The following is a 10,487-nucleotide window of genomic DNA, read 5'->3' on the forward strand; positions in this document are numbered from 1 at the left end:
CTCTATTCCTTGGCCCCCTTGTAGCCCTGGATGAAGACAACACCTCCTTGGAATGACTCCTACCCCCACAGCTTGGCTTCCAACCCTCTTGGTTCCTGATTCCATTGCTTCAGCTCTGCCCGCCCAATGGGCTTCCTCAGGGTGAAGTCCTCTTGACTTTTCCATAAATCTCACAGTTCTCAGGATGCTCCCACAGAGGGAACAGAGGGGAGCGGGTACCAACCCCTGCATGCTCCACTTGCCTGCAGCATAACTTTGGGCCAGTTACCTAACTCTCTCTGTGCCTCACTTTCGTCTCCTGTATTTGGGGCTCACAGCAGTGGCCCCACCCCAAAAGCCTGTGGTGAAAACTAAACAAACCCACACATGTGAAGTGCCCAGAGCAGTGCCTGGCACATGAACTGTTCAGTAAGCGCTAGTATTGCTACTGATAACATTATGGCCTCTGCTGTCAGGTGGAGTGTTTTGAGGACTGATTCCTGCACGTGTTCCCTCCCCCTGGCTCCAGACTGGAATGCGTGACCGCCACTGGACAGGTTGTCCTACATTCACCTCCCCGTCAGCATGACAAGCCTGGAATCCATCATCTCCGCATCCTCCTTCTCGAGAAATCTCTGTCCGGGAGAAGTGCACCTCCCACTCACCCCCGCTATGACTTTCACATGGCACCACCCTTCTCTCCCACATTCAAACCCCTACGGAAACTCAGGGCTTTCTACAGCCTGAATTTCTCTGGACTCCGTTCTATCTCCATTCATTCCTGGTTCAGGCCACCAGGCCCCTGCCTTTCAATCCGTCCTCCTCAATGCCAGCAGCTTTTTCTAAAGCACAGACTGGAGATGCATGTCACCCTCCTGTTGAAAAATGGTTAACTCCCCACTGCTTGGAGAATGAAATTTTAAACAGTTTGGAGAGGCCCTTCCCAGCCCTCTCCTAACCTATGACCCAGCCCCTCTCCTCTCCTGTGCTCTCCCCACCTGCCCACCCCCAGGCTAGAACAGCTAAAGCCACTTGTCCTTCCCACTCAGTACAGGGGAAGCCGAGGAAAGCCTCTTGCTAAGCCTCTGGGCACATTAAGCACAAATAGCTGGAGCCGAATCTGCCTTGTCTCCCCCACATTCTGAGGACAAGGCTGATAGGGAGCTGCGGGGCTCAGGCTTGGAAAGAGTGGGTTCCAGCCAGATCACAGGGGAAAGAAGACATTTCCCTGCTGGGATTTCCCCAGCCCAGGACGAAAGCAGGGGTTCACACGGTGGGCAACAGAACAGTAACCAACCACGTTGTCCCAGTCCCCAGGGGACCTCTCCCCTCCTCCAACCACAACAGACAGCAACAAGACCCAAGATGGAAAAGAAAGTGGTGGAAACATCCAGATAATTTGGGTAATCCTCCCTCCATCTTCACCAATTTGACTAAGAAACTCAGAGGAAACTTTGAAAGAATTGGTGGTAGCCCATGGGGTTTGGAATGAAAACATGGGTGAAAGGTGGAGGCAGCAGTGCCCCCAGAAGTGAGCAAATGACCCCCTTTCTGGGAGAACAAGTAGAGGGCTGCCTGTGGGACTGCCAATCTCAATCCCAGTTTAGAGAGGGCTTTCGGGGGGGGGGCCCTCCGTCCCCCGCAGTGGGCCAGCACCAATGTCATGCCAGTGGCACTGTTTCTGGACCTTTCTTCCCTTCCATAACAAACTGCTCCCTCGCAGCCCCTTTGTCCATTCTGCCAGCCTGACTGCAGCACGTGGTATTGTAGCTCTGTGCCTTCCAGGGGGCCAGGGCCTGCCTTCTGTCTCAGTGGCTGAACGTCCCAGCCAGAGGTCTGGCAGGCCCAGGAGTGAGTAAATATTTGCAGAAGGGCTGACTTCTGGCAGGTGGGTGCGATCTGCCTGGTCTGCCCTCCCCACAACCATGTGTCTTCCCTGGTAACAGTTAGTGAGGCTCCAGGGGTCCTCCCCGAGGTGCAGAGGCTGCCAGCTCGTCCTGTACAAGGTGGTGAGGTGGAAAGGAAGCATAAATAAATGGAATTCCATGTAACCATAAAAATTGCTTTTAAAGAATATTTAATGCCTGTTAAATATGTTACAGGAAAGGGAGACTACAAACCAGTATATGCAATATGAGCCAATTTATTTTTATTCCGTTATAAACATAGAAGAAAATATACCAACATGTTAACAATTGTTAGATGAGAGTTTTATAGGTAACTTTTACTTTGTTATTAATATTTTCTCCAGATTTCCCAAATTTCTTTCATTGAACATGCATTCCTTTAATATATATATATTAAATACCCACTTTCAAGCTGGGTGACTTTGGGTGAGTTACTGAACCTCTCTGAGTTTCCATTTCCTCATCTCTAAAATGATGATAAAAACATCACCTTTCTCCTAATTACATAAAAAATAATAATGGTAAGTGATAAAGTTACTATTTAGCCTGTATTTAGCCTTCAAGATCAGTGTGATTGGAAGGAAGAAAGTCAAACACAGCTAACTTTCCTCCATAACGATGCATAACTTAGGCTATTTTACTCCAGTTCCACAACCATCCCCCAAGATGAGCAATGGGTACCCCTCTCCGTCCCCCAGGTCTAAGGGGAAGGGAGATGCAGAGCAGCCAGCAAGTAACACAAGCCAGAGTGTGACACTCGCTAAAATGAAGGTGTGAGCAGAGGGCTTTGGAGCTGCCCGAGGAAGGAGTGATTAATCTCATGGGGAAGGGGTCAGAGAGGGCATCTTTGAACAGCTGGCTTTTGAGCTGGGCATTGAGAGTTGAACCCCTTTAACTGGGGTTAAGGGCATTCATCTGGGCCACAGCACCAGCTAAGGCACATTGGGATGTGGGTGAACGCCCACGGTGGCCAGGGTGCAGGGGGGATGGCAACAGTGGGGGTGGGAGGTAGCGAGATGAGGCCAGAAAGCTGAGGGGACTGTGACAGTGATTGAATGGCCTGCAACACCAAACTAAGGAATCTATAGAGAAGGAGTGTGTTACAGGCTCCGACCTGAATTTCCAAACAGAATATCAACATTGACTTTGACTTTCCTGACAACACCAAGAGTTGAGGCAGTCAGGTCTTCCACTCCTGCACCTGACCAGCTCCTGGGAAAAGCCAGGCTGGATGGCATTCAGCATTTGCTACAAATAATTCACAGAGGCTTAGAGACTCAAATCCCATCTTGGATCAGCAGAGTTTAGTCCCTCCTAAACACCCTCTCAGCCTGATAAGTATAGTGTAGTGGCTAAGTACTGGTCAGACCAGGGGACATCTAAATCCCTGCTGTACCCACTTTCACGCTGGTTGACTTTGGGTGAGTTACTGAACCTCTCTGAGTTGCCATTTCCTCATCTCTAAAATGATGATAAAAACATCACCTTTCTCCTAATTAGATACAAAATAATAATAGTAAGTGATAAAGTGTCTTGAACACTGACAATGTACCTCTCCCTGTTTTAAGTACTTTTGCACATGTTATTTCATGTCATTTTCAGAAAAGCCTTAAGAGGCAAGCACTATTACCATTTCTCTTTTGCAGACGTGGAAACTGAGACACAGAGAGGTCACAAATCTTGCCCGTGTTCCAACAATAAGTGGTAGGAACAAGATGCCAACCCAGCCATGATGCCAGAGCCCACCACTTCATTACACCCCTGGAGATCACAATTACAGTAGCTACAAAAGCACATACACAGTGCTTACGATATGCCAGTTGAGGTTTACATTGTAAACTCCTTTACTCCTCAGTGGCCCTGTGGTAGGTACCACCACAGGCCCTGTCTACAAATTAGGAAACTGAGGCACAGAGAGAGTAAATAACTTGCTCAAGTGTCTTCGCAGAGTCCGGATAGGAGCTCAGGGTTTTTGGCTGCATTGCTGTTCCTCCTCATTCTAATACACTCAATAAGCTATGCTTCTTTTTTTTTAAGATTTTATTTATTTATTTTTAAATAAAGGAGGGAGGGAGAAAGACAGGGAGAGAAACATCAATGTGTGGTTGCCTCTTGGGCTCCCCACACTGGGGAGGAGCCTGGCCTGCAATTTAGGCATGTGCCCTGACTGGGAATCGAACCAGCGACCCTCTGCTTTGCAGTCCGGGGCTCAATCCACTGAGCCACACCAGCCAAGCCCAATGCCTCTTTTACTTATTGTCATTTTTATAATTCCAAGGAGGCCTACCTGTAGTTAATGTAGTCCAGATGTTCAGATCTGTTTCTTTTCAGGGATGAAGATCCATGGAGGGGGTTGGGGGTAGGGCAGGGTAGATATTCCTCAGTGGGACTTGGGGAGCAAGGGTACAGGTGGAGGAACCCGTGAGCTTACGGGTACTGGGTGGGTTCCTTCCTGCTTCGGGGGAAGGGAGGAGAGGAAGTTGGCATGACCTCATTGGTCTAGCCCCTGAGCAGGGCCCAGGGCACTATTGGAAATGGCAAAAACATCTTATTCTTTGGCAGAAGAATATCCCTGGGATTGCACCATAGCCAGTTCCAGGGTGGGGGTGGTGGGCAGAGGACCCTAGAGGATTGAGTGATGTCTCTGAGGGAGATTTCACATTCTTGGTGTGTCTTTAATAGAGAAAACAGAAACCTGTCCCTGAAGGGGGACCAGGAGACAAGAGAGACAAGAGGATGCTGAGGCCATGACAAGACTAGGTTCCCAGGGTCCAAACCCTCATCTCCAGGTATCACACTTGAGCCTGCATTTGGGGCTGGGTGGAGGTATGGTCAAGGCTCAGTTCAGCCTGATCCCTAGTCAGGGAAGTGTCACGTGACAGGCTGGTCAGAGTTGCCTCACAGCCAGTATCTTAATACAGAGGGGGGCCGGCTACCACTGCAGGGTGTTTCGCAGGAAGGCTGACCTGAGATTTAAAGGAGCTGGAAAACACAGTAATTCATTTATTTATGTATTCATGGATTATTACCTTCCTTCAATAGCTTATAATTTCTCATTAGCATGATTTCTTTTGATGCTTAGATTGTTCCAGACTTGGCCACTTGCTAGCCCCTGTGTTCTTTTGACACACTTTCATCTTCTTTGATACATTCCCACCCTTAATTTCGTATACAAAGAGACCTTTTCACTGTCATGGTAAAGATTGCATCAGACCTCCGATGCATGCTCAATCTATGGGGAAATTTTGATGAGTAGGATATTTGAGTAGTTTAAAGTGTTTCCCCACAGACTTCTTACTAGTTGCAAGGGGAATGGGGGCAGAAAAATTATACAATAGGGAAACTGGGCAACACCTAGACTGGGTGATCTAAATTAGCATCAGTTACAAGGGATAAGGAGAGATCCTGTGCCTCCAACTGCGATATCCTGCAAACACATGCCTCAGCAGTTTGCCAGCTGAGAATGCATAATCTCAGTTTAATCATGGAGAAACATCAAACACAAAATGAGGACTACTCTATTTTTTAAAGATGGGGGTCTGTACTTTTAATTTTTAAAAAGCCAGCTATGTGAATGTTTCAGGAGACCAAAGAGACTCGTCAACTAAATGCAATACTAGACCATGTAGTAGAGGGGAGAAAATGCTATCAAGGACATACTTAGATCAATTCACAAAATTAGGGTATGCATGGTAGATTAAGTAAAAGTGTTACTATCATACAAATGTAAATGTAGAAAGTTAAAAACAGGCCTGTGATTTAAGAACAGAATAGGTGAATTTGGATAAAGAGTATATACGTGTTTCTTGTATGATTTTCATTTTTTGCAACTTTTTGTGAGCTTGCAATTATTTCCAAATAAAAAGTTTTCCAAAAATATTCCGGGCTCATTTTGTGTTTTTTCCTGCTCAGAGCTTGCAATCAGCTTATTCTCCGGAGGATCCTCCAGAGCAGGAGTATTTAACCACACTGAAAAAATAAAATGAAATAAAGCATTCCTAGCATGTGAAAGAGTATGACCAAAGGCAGGGGAATGTGAAATGTAAGTGTAGATGATAGAAAGGACAGGTTCTAGCAAAAGTGGGTCTTCTGAAAGGCAACCGAGGATAAACTGTGGCCTCCCCCGGGGATGCAAAGCGCGGCCCCCAACAGCTTCCCGCAAGCCTCTTCCCATTCACTCGCACATCTGTGATTTGTGTGTAGGACACAATACGCGGACAGATTCGCCTGCTTCCTTTAGAGAGCCAACACTGTATTCGGGGGCACGTCAACTGTGGAAACCACAGAATTGAATTTTCTCTATTTACATAGAACGCGTACAAATACTGTTCAGAGTCTAGAAAGGGAAGCCGCATTGGCGGTGGAAACTCCAGCAGAATACTACCCTACCAATCAGAACTCAGGAGATATCAACCAATCACAGCTCGGCAGCGCTCTAGGGGCGGGGCCGACACGTCCAGAGTTACTGGTGTGCCTCCGCTCAGTGCCAGCCCAGCTCTGTCTCTAGACTACCTTGGGGAAAATTGCGGAGAGGAGGCCCGCAAAGTACACTAGATTAGGTTAAAGGGCCTCGGGCCTCGGATGCTAGGCCTGGTAGTAGTGATGCTAGGGTACCACAAGATGTTGACTGATCCAGCCCTGGCACAACCCACGTTTGCCACGCGCTCTGCGGAGCCCCTCTCTCAGGTGCTGGAGTCCAGGGTGCTGTCGGGAGAGCAAGTGGAGCTGATGAGAGCTGACTTCAGAGCAAGGCGGTCGGAGAAAGATGTCAGGCTTCTCTTCCCCCTTTCGGCCTGGGTAGGTGGTGGCGCTCCCTGTTCTCTTGGGAAGGCAGGAGATAAGGCCTGTGCCATTCTTGCAGCTAGCTCTAAGAACAAACGTTCTGACTGGATGGTGTGATTGAACAGCGAAGCAGTGCAGGTGCCTTTCTGGATATGGCGCATGGTGGGGGAATGAAGCTGGATGGAGCGACTTGTCTGAAGCAGGGTGCATCATTCCCAGACAGGCACATATTAGAGCACCTTTTTCCAGGTCTCCCAGGCTGGCCATTCTTCCCTGGGTCTAATCAGAACCCTTCCTGCCACATCTCTGGCCGGCTGCTTTTGAGATGTCTTCCATCTCACTCTCATTCCTGGGATACGGCTCTGGTTCCCACGCTGGACACCCATCTTCAAAATCTCAGTCTGAAGTGGGGAAGCCATGCAGGAAGGCATTGGGTTCCTTTGCAGCTCTTTGAGAGAATGGGGTTGGTGCCTGTGGGCCAAGTGACTCTGTCCTTACAGGAAATAGGAAGACCAGGTGGAGGTAGGGTACATTGCATCTGTGGCTCCTTTCTCCATAGTAGGCTCTGTACGAAGCACTTTATATGAATTAGATCCTCAAAAACTTTACTAGGTTGGAACTATCATCCTTATTTTACAGCCAAGGAAATAGGCCAGAGAGGTTATTTATCTTGCTCCAAGTGACCCAGCCTGGATTTACACCCAGGCCTGGTGGATTCCAAGCTTCTGCTCTTGATTACAACCCTGTCTCACAACACCTACTGGTTGGCTGGCCTTTCTCCCAGGTCCTGCTCTGCTTTGGGTCCTCTGGGGGCCTGGCTGACCTGTTGTTGCTATTTCTGGCCTTGGTGCTTGGTTCCTCCTTGTATTTCAGGGTTCTGGAAGGAAAGTCAGTAAAAACCACAGGCTGCCATGGCCCCATTCATTTGGAACCAGAGATTTAGAGGATGTGGCAAAACATTTGGAAATAGTATAGTCAAACTTAGGAACCAGCTTTCCTTCTGGGGGTGGCACTGGATTACCTCTACTGTATTTGTACACCGAGAAGGTATCAACTAACTGCCTAAGGTTACAGGGAAAGTTTCAGAGGGATCAACATTTATTTATTTATTTTTAAGGATTTTATTTATTTATTTTTAGAGAGAGGGGAAGGGAGGGAGGAAGAGAGGGAGAGAAACATCAAGGTGAGAGAGGAACATGGATCAGTTGCCTCTCACACACACCCTGACTGGGGACTGAATCTGCACCCAGGCATGTGCCCTGACCAGGAATTGAACTGGTGACCTTTTGCTTTGTGGGATGATGCTCCAACCAACTGAGCCACACTGGTCAGGGCGTAAAGGATCAACATTTAAGTTGGGCTTTGCGGGACATCTAGGGGTTCACAATGGAGAAAACATTGGAGGATTTCTTGTAGGGAGGCCATTCTAGGCACAGGAAACAGCATATACAGAGGTCCTGTTGTCTCCTTTCTCTTTCCCCAACTTGCCCCTTGACCCATTTGTCTCCCTCAGAGATCCTTGCCAGCCACACAGCTTCTGGGGTTCCCAACATGACAGGACATCCCTTGTGTTAGACAGGCCACCCTGGAGTCAGGGCCTACTTTCTCGGGATAAAGTTCTGAGAATCCAAGAGAGGGGAGCCTACTTCTCCAGCTGGAAGGGGCTCATGGGTCCCCACTGCAGGGGCCATTCTCTGATAACCACTTGAATCTTACCTGTTTCTTCAGCCACTGATTTTGTTCTTTTCCTGGCTAGAAAAAGAAGGACACATCTTTTCTCCTGCCCATTGACTGAAGCTGAAATAATTACAGCTGGATTGGACTAGCAGCCTAGAGTCCTCGGAGCAATCATGCCCAGCCCAGGGTGGATGCGTGGAGAGGGAAGGGCCTCGGCATGGGGTTACACCACAGGTAGCACAAGGACATTTTTTCCAAAACCTCTTCCTTTCCAGGGTCTCTTCCCGACTTCCAAGTTCCCCCTCCCCTCCTCCTCCTCCCTCCATAAACAAAGTTGATTTCTCTCTGACTCTTTACCTACCATTTACAAAGCTAGGAGCTTCTTGGCTCATGAGCAGGGGACCTTGGGGATCCGGGCTTCTTCAAGTCAGTTCTGAGTGGATTTAGACTGACACTGTAGGGACTGTGGTTTTGGTGGCCCCCAATTGTCCCTAAGACTGACAAAAGACTTGGCTTCCAGGCCCATCTCTCAGGCTGCCTCCCCTCGCTACGAGCAGCCTCTAGAAATGACACATCTGCTCCCGATGTTGGACCTGGGTACTCACTGCCAGACCCAGCTCCTGGACCACTCACTGGAAGGGCATGTCCCTTCCATTCCCTTGGTCTCCTCATCCTTTTCAGCTGCCATGACAAAGGAATAGCTACTTGCAGGAGAAAACGTGGTCCTCAAATGCCTATCTTTAGCCTAATAGTTCTTTCAGACTCTTTACAGATGCCTTTAGGAAAAAGTGATACCCAGGTAATGGCTGATGCAGGTAGACCTTGCCTTGAGAAAACTCCATGAACAGTGTGAATTTACCAAAACACCCCAGGGAATTCTTCCTGTGTGGTTGGCAGTTACATACGTCAGAAAGAATTGACTCCAATAAGAATAGTGATTTTCTCATTTATGCACTCTTCAAAGAGATATTTAGGTGTTGGGAGGGGAGTGGAATGCCGACATAAAGAAGATAATCGGGGATGAAGACATTTCTGAAAATATGATGCAAGTCAGTGGTGACAGAGAATCTGAAGTGAACATCCATTCCTTTACCATGATAAGGCAGTTTTTGTAAAGTGAAGTATACTTGACCCTCATGATCCAAGGCCAAGATCTGGGTCAAGTGCCTGTCTTGGGAAGAGGAAAGCTAACTCGCTAGCCCCTGAAGAGCTGGCCCAAGGAGAGGGTTAGATTACAGAGATCCAAAGCAAAGCCCCTGACCTTCCCTCCATTCCTTTCTTGGGAATTACGTGGGCTTTAGATTGCCCTGAAGTGGGCAGCCAAGAAAAGCTGGAGTCCAGATCGATGCAAAATCTGTTACTGTTCAGCCCTGAACCTGCCTGCCCCCGTACTTTTAGAGGACCCAGGGAGATTATCCAGTAATCTGCCAGGGTCAGAGCAGCTGTGGGGAAGATTTGTAGATCCAAATGGGGTCAGTCAAATGGTCTTCTTTCAGGCTACCAGTTCTTCAAGAAGGAAATGGAGAAAGTGCAGGACCGAGGGCCAGATTTATTATGGCAGGGAGGGGAAAGTGATTACCATCCCATGAACACAGTGGACTGTCTTTTAGCCCAATGATCTTTGAGGCTCAATGATCCACGATTTTTACAGAAAAAACCTCCACTATCCCATCTACATCCCAAACCCTGGTCTCTCCAGAGAGGACCAGACTACAGGGTCCTTTGAGAAGGGCAGGGGCACCTGGACAGCCAGGACTGAAAAGATTAACTAGCAACTCAGTGAAGTAACACATCTGTTCCCAGACAAAAGCAACACCAGGAACTCTTTTTCTCCAGCTGTTTTCACCGAGTCAATAGAGACCAAAGCAATTACCAAAAGTTTGGGAAGCCTCAATTCTGTGTAAAACAGATGTAGGTATCCACAGCTTTTTCATGAAATGAAGTGTCAGATGCATCTTGATTTGCTGTGTAGTGATACCCTCACTTGGGTACTTGTCATCTCTTAAGAGCCTTTGTCTTCATGACCTTCATATGTCTGTCAGTACTTAACGGTGCCTGATACAGGTGGTAATCAAATGAATCTAGTTGAATGTAAGTGGATTTGGAATCTGGCCTAAAGCCCCTTTCAAACAAAGAAACTGA

Source organism: Sturnira hondurensis, unplaced genomic scaffold (assembly GCF_014824575.4).
Source record: "Sturnira hondurensis isolate 20B ecotype Veracruz unplaced genomic scaffold, ASM1482457v3 Scaffold0001911, whole genome shotgun sequence".
NCBI lineage: Eukaryota > Metazoa > Chordata > Mammalia > Chiroptera > Phyllostomidae > Sturnira > Sturnira hondurensis.